This window comes from Bidens hawaiensis, unplaced genomic scaffold, assembly GCF_021521415.1.
Source record: "Bidens hawaiensis isolate Kalapana, Puna unplaced genomic scaffold, B.hawaiensis_p1.1 tig00048613_1, whole genome shotgun sequence".
NCBI lineage: Eukaryota > Viridiplantae > Streptophyta > Magnoliopsida > Asterales > Asteraceae > Bidens > Bidens hawaiensis.
The window spans coordinates 87,501-97,225 of NW_027498709.1; the positions used below are offsets into that span (position 1 = coordinate 87,501).

Below are 9,725 nucleotides of genomic sequence, written 5' to 3' on the forward strand. Positions count from 1 at the left end.
CTAGAGGGACGAAAACCGCAGTTCACTAAAATAGGTATTATAATAAAGAAATGGTGAAAAGACATGTCTACCCCTGACTTAACGATTAAATTTAACGAGGTTAGTAATTTGGATGTAATTGGCAAGAACTTGGAAACGTGGAGGGTCCATATGCGAAAAAAAAAACTTTTTGGACTAAATTCGCATTATTTGCCAAACCACAAGGACGAAAATGGCACTTTACTCATTAAGTTATGTAATAGCTACTCACCTAAAAGAACCAGTCTGTTTAAGAAATCCCATAGTGGCTCCTTAGAGAGTCAATGGCTTTATCCACAGATTGCAGAAGTTCAGGGATGGTTGTTTAGCATACTGGGATTGACAAAACACAAACAGGCAAACCACATTAATCTTTTAACAAGTTGTGACAAAAAAAAAAACACGCGTCTTGCTTGCAAATTATTATTATACAAATTAGTACATGGTTAAGTCATACAAACATACCACGATTAGTGTTGGCTTGTGTTTCTGCCATCATCTCCATATATGATGCCTGAAAAAGGTTGGTTTGTCATACATATGAGAGTTCAAAGTTATGATGAGAGATATTGATGCATCGAAACTTAAAAATCACCTGCATTGTATCATGAGTTTCACTTATTCGGTCATTCAGCTTCTTGAATTCTTTCTCAGAGTCATTCATTGTTTCTTGACATGCTTGGTTTTGAATCTTGAAAAACAGTAAGAAGATAAAAGCTTAAAGACAAAAACCAGTGAACCAGAAGCTTGAAGCGTTATTGAAATTTACAATGTCATAACATTTGAACCAGTCACATTATTAGAAGTTATAGTGGTATCAGGCAAAAGGAATGGGAAAGTGCAATTGCCATTATGAAAGAACTCACGCTTAAACTGCATTACTTGATCTTCAAAGCATGGATATGAGATCTTGCATATGTAAGCATATAAACATGTAATCAAATTTATAAACTTTGTTTTACTGTTCTCGAGATACTTATAGTGAAGGGTTCTTTATGTGTTTAGGAACATATAGCATCCTTACTTCCTTAGTATATATGGAGGAACAAAAATAGTATGCAGTAAAGGCAACCTTGAATACTTGGGAATCAACATCGAAAATACAACTATCAAACAACTTTATATTGTCATTGAATTTGCACTTTAGATGGTTCTTTTGACCAATAGTATCAACTCTCAATAAACACACAACTACCCCGCGCACCGCAACGCACTGGTTAAAAAACTTCTTGTGTAATAATATAGAATGTATATTTCATAAAGCAAAAAAATCAAATAAGAAAAGAGAAAACAATAATGGAAGTAGGGACACTAGATAAACCAATCAAAAGTACTAAAATTGAACAATAAATTTGTTAGACACAAAATCTTCAAATTAATATAAAGTTTAATCTGTTAAGCAACCCAATAATATAATGGAGTATTCATGATCCTTGCAAATTTTCTTAACTAATTTTTTAAATATGATACGTAGTGACAAATTTAGTAAAATATTTTAACATACCACTAATACTAGGCAACTATCTTGTGTAATGGATAAACAACTATTAGTCTATTAACCTAAATATAAATAACATTTGTTGATTGGGTTGAGATAAATAGAAGAGGTAGAGTAGACGCCTACAATTATAGTATTTTATTATTAGACATAAATTAAATATATATATATTAAAATTGGTCATAGACCGTGTTGTAAAAATCATAACTAGGCACTGATTAATCCCCGATTAATCGCTAGCCCCTCATTCACTGATTAATTTTGGGTTAGTCGGACAATTAATCGGTCAACAGTCAAATCCGGCCAAAATCGACGGTTTTCGAAGATATTCCAACCAAAATCAGTGGTTTCCGGCGAAATTCCGACCCAAATCAACTATTTTCGACAAGATTGTAGCAAAAACTAGCGGTTTCCAGCGAAATTCCAACCAATTTTCGGTCAAAATATATTTGTGTATGTATAAAACTGAAAATTACATATAAAAATATAAAAATGTGTGTGTATGTATAAAATTGAAAAATATACATTAAAATCCGATCTGATTAATCCCGACTAATCCAGATTAATCGCTAATACCCACACCACCGCCCGACTACCGACTACCGATTTTTTGCAACACTGGTTATAGTCTTATAGATGATTAAGTCTGCTCTTATCAACATAAACAAAACAGAATAGGATAAGCGCAGACTCAGACAGACACACCCCATCATTATGATTATGATGCAACTATATTATATTATATTATATTATATTATATTATATTATATCTATCATATCGTCAAATTGATTTCTCCCAAATTTGCGTCGTTTCCTCTCACCAAATCAATCCCTCCCTCATTTCTATAAAAACCCACCCCATTTTATCTGCTCTCTTCAACCAATAATAATAATAATAATATCTACACACGCATTGGTCCATTATTACTACTCAATAATAATAATTGATTAGATCGGCCTCGTTAATCGTTAACCAGCATGAGGATTGACGACGGAGTTGACGAAGTATCAGCTTCCAGAAATCATTTAGTCTTCGCTTATTATGTTACTGGTCATGGATTCGGTCACGCTACACGTGTTGTTGAGGTCATTATTATATTATATTCATAATTTATGCTTGTTTTATAGTATATGTTTATGATCTACTCATTCTAGGGTTTAATTGACATGATTAGGATTAAATAATTTCTTCTTTTAGTTTGCATGTGCTTTTTCAGACTGATTATTTGCTATTTTAAGAATTATTATTATTATTATTATTATTACCAGTAATAATCACTTGGATTTTGGGTTAAATTTAATATTGTTTCCAGTAATTGAGGAACTAATTTTTACTTGAAATAGTTATTTTTGGCGCTAAAAAGTGCAAAAGATAAAATAAACACATAATCAATATCTGTGGTCCACCTCATCTATTGTTATATGATTTGACATAGTTGTACTTCTTATTATCTGCAATTTCACAATAGGAAAAGTTTATTTTTGATAAATTAGGAAGATTTTTTTTATTTATTGTTTATTTTTTGAGCTTTGGGTAGGTTGTTCGCCACCTAATTCTTGCTGGTCATGATGTTCATGTGGTAACTGGTGCACCTGATTTTGTCTTCACCACCGAAATAGACTCGCCAAGACTTTTTCTTCGGAAGGTGCATTTTGGAATTATGCTATAAAGTTATTTGATTATATACAAATTTAAAGTTGGTTCTTGATTAATAATTTGTTGACTTTGTTTTGACTTGATTAAACTGTAATTAGCTAATTTTGGACTGTGGTGCTGTTCAAGCCGATGCTTTGACAGTGGATCGACTCGCCTCGTTGGAAAAGGTGTTTTAAGTTTTGTAACATGATTTTTTTTTCTTGTATTAAGCTCTTATTGTTGCATGTCTTTTTGGTTGTACAGTATTCAGAGACGGCTGTTGCACCGCGTGCTTCTATTTTGGCTACAGAAGTTAAGTGGCTGAATTCCATCAAGGCTGACTTAGTGGTAACTAATAATGAGCTTCAAGTATTTGTTATTTTAATTTAAGTTTTTTAAGTTGCTTATGTATTATGTGGAAATTGTTATATGGAACAGGTGTCAGATGTTGTTGCAGTTGCATGTCGTGCAGCAGCTGATGCTGGTATACGGTCGGTTTGTGTAACTAATTTCAGGTACTTGAAATTGTCTAAAATGCCCTTTTATAAGGATCAAGTACATTTGATTTGTGGACCAATTTCAAGTAGCCATTATTAATCGACAAAAATGAAAATATTATTTTAAATCTTTCCATTGCTCATGTTATCTGTTAAATTTTATGTTTTATCATTGCAGTTGGGACTTCATTTATGCAGAATATGTTATGGCTGCTGGATATCATCACAGGTCTATCGTTTGGCAGGTATTGTTCTTGATGATTTCTATCATCATTGTTTTTTTTGTAATGCTATACAACAAATAAGGTCTGGATTTATTTGCGAGTTATAATTCTGTGTTATAAGTCTGTCTCTAATTGTTTGATAATTCATACAGATAGCTGAGGACTATTCACATTGTGAATTCCTAATTCGGTTGCCTGGATACTGCCCAAGTATGTTTCTTCTTACTCGACCCCCCCCCCCCCCAATATCTTCTTTATGTTGTAACTTGTAAGTGATATATTTTTATTGCAAAATATCTTGTTTAGTGCCTGCTTTTAGGGACGTTATTGATGTACCTTTGGTTGTAAGGAGGCTGCACAAATCACGCAAGGAGGTTTGTAACAACATTTGTCTTTTTCGTTATTATTTCAATCTTAATTTTCTTATGATGTATTATAGGTGAGGAGTAACATGGGGATCGGCGAGGATGTGAAGGTTGTTATACTCAATTTTGGTGGACAAGTAAGTTGATGAATTTAATATGAAGATAGCATTTGGTCAAATATGCGCATTAGATCAGTCATGGTATTTATAGCTACATGTAATGTGACACCTATGTAAACTTGCAGCCAGCTGGTTGGAAGTTAAAAGAGGAGTACTTGCCTCCTGGTTGGCTCTGCCTGGTATGTTCCCTTTTGAATGTCCCTTAGATTCTATCTACAAGTGACAATTTTCACCGTTTACTTATGAAATGGGTTGATATGTGTTCTGTTTCATCTCAAATGATTCAAATAAGAATAATTAGCTAAAAGTGAAAACCAGTCAAATGGACTGGAAGACTAATTCTAGCTGTTGAATAAAGTATATCCGCTTCAGAAACAACTAATTTGCATTTTTTTAGGTTTGTGGGGCTCCTGAACAGGAACTTCCTCCAACTTCATAAAACTAGCAAAAGACGTGTATACCCCTGATGTAATGGCAGCATCCGATTGCATGCTTGGTTAGTGATGGAATTTCTATTTAACAGATTCTATAATAATGATGAAAAATCAAGATTGCTGGCTCACCCCTGTGTGTTTTTATTTCAGGAAAAATTGGATATGGAACCGTTAGTGAAGCCTTGGCTTACAAGTTACCTTTTGTATTTGTGCGTAGAGATTATTTCAATGAAGAACCATTTTTGAGAAATATGCTTGAGGTAAATTTAATATAGATATGGCAATTAGGTAATATATATGGGTAGTTTAGACTTGTTGGGTAAAGGATCAGAAGGTTGGAGACTGACCCACAGAAACCTTTCGTCAGTTTTAGAAGTCTTTTTGTAAGCCGCTACTTTTATAGTTAGGACTACAGAGACGGTATTTTTACAATAATAATCTATTCTTTGATGAAAAATGATTTAGAACTCGGGATGACTTTCAACCCATATGACTCGTTCCCCTTTTAGATAATTTTTTGTTTAACATACTTTTTTTTATCAGTATTATCAAGGTGGTGTTGAGATGATAAGGAGGGATTTACTCACGGGTCATTGGAGGCCGTATCTTGAGCGTGCCACTAGTTTAAATCCTAGCTATGATGGTGGGGTCAATGGTGGTCAGGTATTTTCACTTTATTATTATAATCTTTTATTAAAATTCCTGGATAAAGTAAATTTAAGCACCATTTAATATAGTCTTCAATATATTGTTTTATTTCAGGTGGCAGCTCGTATTTTGCAAGACACAGCTAATGGAAAGAACTACGCATCAGATAAAGTAATACACAGTTTCATTTTTCTAGACTGTTGCTAAATCATCTTGTTAATTTTAATCTTGCTTTAATTTCTTTATATATAGCTTAGTGGGGCCCGGAGATTACGTGATGCTATAGTTCTAGGATATCAATTGCAAAGAGTTCCTGGAAGAGATATCAGCATCCCAGAATGGTACTCGAGTGCTGAAAGTGAATTTGGTCTACGCACGGGCTCACTTTCAGTTGATAAAAATAGTTCTAGCGTACTCGATAATTCGTGAGTTTTTATTTTAAGTGCGTAGTGATGTTAATACATCCATATTCTTTTATTAACATCAAATTGTTTATTTATTTCTTTAGAGATGCTGTGGAATTTGATATTCTTCATGGTGATGTCATGGGTCTTCCGGATACAATGAGTTTTTTAAGGAGTTTAGCCGAGTTAAATGCTGCCAATGATTATGAAAAAAATACTGAAAAACATAATGTTAGAGAACGCAAGGCTGCTGCTGGTATCTTCAATTGGGAGGTTCTGTTTTCTTTTCTATTTTTGAATTAAACAAAATTTTCATTTATTTTTAAAAAATGTTTACCTCAATTATTTATTGATACAGGAAGATATATATGTGGCACGAGCACCTGGAAGATTGGATGTTATAGGAGGAATTGCTGACTACTCTGGAAGTCTTGTTTTGCAGGTATTCACATAGTTCCACTTTGGGTTTGTTAGTTTTTAATTTTGTTTATGATGAAAATAAATACATTGCAGATGCCAATTAGAGAAGCTTGTCATGTTGCTGTGCAAAAAATCGAGCCCGGTAAGCAAAGGCTGTGGAAGCATGCACAGGCCCGACAGAATGCTAAAGGACAAGGATCGACACCCGTGCTTCAAATTGTAAGCTTTTTTGTACATAGTTTCTATTAATGGTGTTTTTCATTATAAGCCTTTGACTTTTTAAGTTGACTATATCAGGTTTCGTATGGGTCAGAGTTGAGCAACCGTGGGCCTACATTTGACATGGACATATCAGATTTTATGGACGGTGATAAGCCAATTTCATATGAAAAGGCCAAAAACTACTTTGCCCGTGATCCATCACAAAAGTATTTCTTTTTCCGTTTTTGTGTGTGCTTTGTTCATGGAGTTTTATAATGCATACTAAAAAGGTTTATTCAATTATTTTACAGATGGGCTGCGTATGTTGCCGGCACGATTCTTGTTTTAATGAAAGAATTAGATATCCGATTTGAGAGCAGCATTAGCATGCTGGTATAATTTTGTGTTACAACTCAGTTTTGGAGTATATTTTAAGGATGCCTTTTGGTTTAATTTATTAAAAAACAGGTTTCTTCGGCTGTTCCAGAAGGCAAAGGTGTATCTTCTTCTGCCTCTGTGGAAGTAGCTAGCATGTCAGCTATAGCTGCTGCTCATGGTGATTGCATATTTATATATTCAAAGTTATACATATTTAAAGCTAAATATTGTGATTTTTAACGCGTAATATGTCTTTCACAGGATTAAATATCAGTCCAAGACAACTTGCTTTGCTCTGCCAAAAGGTATAAATAATCATTTTTTTTATAATCTTCTATACTAGTAGCAAAATTTTGAATATTTTCTGTTATTAATTTGTTCCTAGGTTGAAAACTCTGTTGTTGGAGCTCCATGTGGTGTGATGGATCAAATGGCTTCTGCATGTGGTGAAGCTAACAAGCTTCTTGCAATGGTTTGCCAGGTAATCTTGTGGGGGTGTTTGGATACAGTGGTAAACATATTCTTCTTTTGATAATCAGATTATTTAGAGGTCAAATAATCTGTTTTGAGTAGTCGATTTCATACCAGTAGCACTAGTGTAAGTTTACTTATTTACCCATTGTATTAACCTAACTTTTTCATGTTGAATTTTGTGCAGCCTGCTGAGGTATTAGGGTTGGTGGACATTCCAAATCATATACGGTTTTGGGGAATTGACTCGGGTTTAAGACACAGGTATTGATTTAGTCTTGCTTATTCAATATATTGTATATAAGTTAATGAATCAAAATTGTCACTTATACTTACTAATTATTAATTTATTGCTAACCTGCAGTATCGGGGGTGCCGATTATGGATCAGTGAGAATAGGAGCCTTTATGGGTAGAAAAATGATTAAATCCACCGCATCCACCATGTCATCTGAATCATATTCAAATGGAAACGGGAATAATCTTGATGAGTTGGAAGAATATGGGATCGAATTGCTACATAATGAAGCTTCTTTAGATTATCTATGCAATCTCACTCCTCACAGGTACTAACAATTATATATATTTTTTTCATAAATTAGCATTTCATGGCGGATTTCATTGTTTTGTACTTTTGTTCATGTCCTTTAGATTTGAAGCTATATATTCCAAGAATCTTCCGGATACAATGACTGGTGAAGCATTTTTGACCAAATATGATCACCACAATGATCCCGTAACAGTGATCGATAAGAAACGTGCATATGGAGTTAAAGCAGCTACCCGACATCCTATATACGAGAATTTCCGCGTAAAGGTATTTTCAAAACTAATTAAATAAATATTTAAGTTTTCTTAAATCATCATACTGAAAACATCTACTATGCAGGCGTTTAAAGCTCTTCTAACATCCGCTTCATCAGAAGAACAACTCACAGCTCTCGGGGAACTAATGTATCAGGTACTTACTAACTTTAGAAAGTATTTTCGCTCAAGGAAACATTTTTTAGTTGATGTGGTTTGTTTGTTTGTTTGTTTGTTTGTTTGTTTATACAGTGTCACTACAGTTATAGTGATTGCGGGTTAGGGTCAGATGGGACAGATAGACTTGTTCAGTTGGTTCAAGAAATGCAGCACAACAAATCATCTGTTTCGGGAGATGGCACGTTATACGGGGCAAAAATCACGGGTGGCGGCTCTGGTGGGACCATATGTGTGATTGGTAGGAATTGTCTTAAAAGCAGTGAACAAATTCTTCAGGTACTTAGTTGATAACATTATACTGAACTATTAGATAAACATTTTATATCAAATTGTCGATAAAAAATAAACATGTGTCACCAAATTTTTGCAGATTCAGCAAAGATACAGAAACGCAACGGGCTACATGCCGTTTCTGTTTGAAGGTTCATCACCGGGTGCGGGAAAGTTTGGTCATCTGAGAATTCGTCGGCGTCAGGCCCCCAAGCAAGATTAGTTCATTTTTATTTTATTATAAGAAAAATAAGGGTATTGTCACGAGTAAAGAAAGTACTTTGTTGTTATTGAAAAGTACCATTAAGGATAAGATCATGATAGCTTTACTTGTAAGTTAAGTGCTAAGGAAAGAAGTTTGGTTATACTTGTCTAGTTTGGTAAATATGTTCATGCACCAAGACATCTAGTCTAACGTGCATAAATACAACTATACAAGATATAAATACACGAAGTACACCGTATGTCATGCCAAATAGTTGCTACCGTATGACTACGTTAAAGATAGTTATTTTAATTTTTTGCTATTTCTTTTACTAAAGCCACCCACACAAATATAAGCATGCCATTTATGTTCAAGCTGGGTGGATGTTTGTAGCCAGTTGAATGTTTAGCAGACATATTACATGTTTCAAGAATTGCACACATCTGCATTTAACTTAGCAAGTATAAGTATCAATTTAATCATCATGTATGTCAATACTCTTTCCAACTATCTGTTCACTTTCCCTCAGAATTTTAAAATTATAAAATTTAATTAAAATGAAATTATATTCATTTAGTTGTCATCCAAACTTTTTCAGTATATTAATTTAATTTTATATCATTGTCAATATATTTTTACTATTTTTAATACATAGTTTTTTTTAAGAAAGCAAGACTTTTTGTCCAATCAATCATTATACTTAATTAATATAATTTTAAATTCTACAATATATTTATAACATTTCTGGTATACATTATTATCTTTCTTGTAGAAAGTTACACGTTGAGAAATATACAATAAATAAATAATAAATAATTACACACGAAACAATATTAATAAATAATATATGTTCATTTGCTATATCCATCAAGTCACCTCAACAATGGACACTTGCCATTTTAGAATTTTTACCCATTTTGGGATCAATCATATCATCATATTGTTTTATCGTTG

General features: G+C 33.4%; 1 long non-coding RNA gene and 1 pseudogene across 2 annotated transcripts; one reads left to right on the plus strand and one right to left on the minus strand.

The window, feature by feature from the left end:
- Positions 1-225: 225 nt before the first annotated feature.
- Positions 226-742, minus strand: LOC143597585 (uncharacterized). The gene is made up of 3 exons (XR_013146932.1): positions 614-742; positions 484-532; positions 226-351 (listed from the first exon to the last, which is right to left on the minus strand). It is a non-coding gene; the product is annotated as an uncharacterized LOC143597585 (long non-coding RNA).
- Positions 743-2,329: 1,587 nt separating this feature from the next.
- On the plus strand, positions 2,330-8,931 carry LOC143597588 (L-arabinokinase-like; annotated as a pseudogene). The gene is made up of 29 exons (XR_013146935.1): positions 2,330-2,602; positions 3,055-3,162; positions 3,272-3,340; positions 3,417-3,500; positions 3,591-3,667; positions 3,828-3,894; positions 4,026-4,083; positions 4,180-4,247; positions 4,313-4,375; positions 4,483-4,536; positions 4,755-4,853; positions 4,942-5,051; positions 5,335-5,454; positions 5,554-5,610; positions 5,692-5,864; positions 5,948-6,116; positions 6,202-6,285; positions 6,357-6,482; positions 6,561-6,691; positions 6,776-6,857; positions 6,933-7,020; positions 7,104-7,147; positions 7,228-7,323; positions 7,501-7,577; positions 7,678-7,878; positions 7,964-8,129; positions 8,202-8,273; positions 8,369-8,572; positions 8,667-8,931. The product of XR_013146935.1 is annotated as an L-arabinokinase-like (transcript).
- Positions 8,932-9,725: the final 794 nt, after the last annotated feature.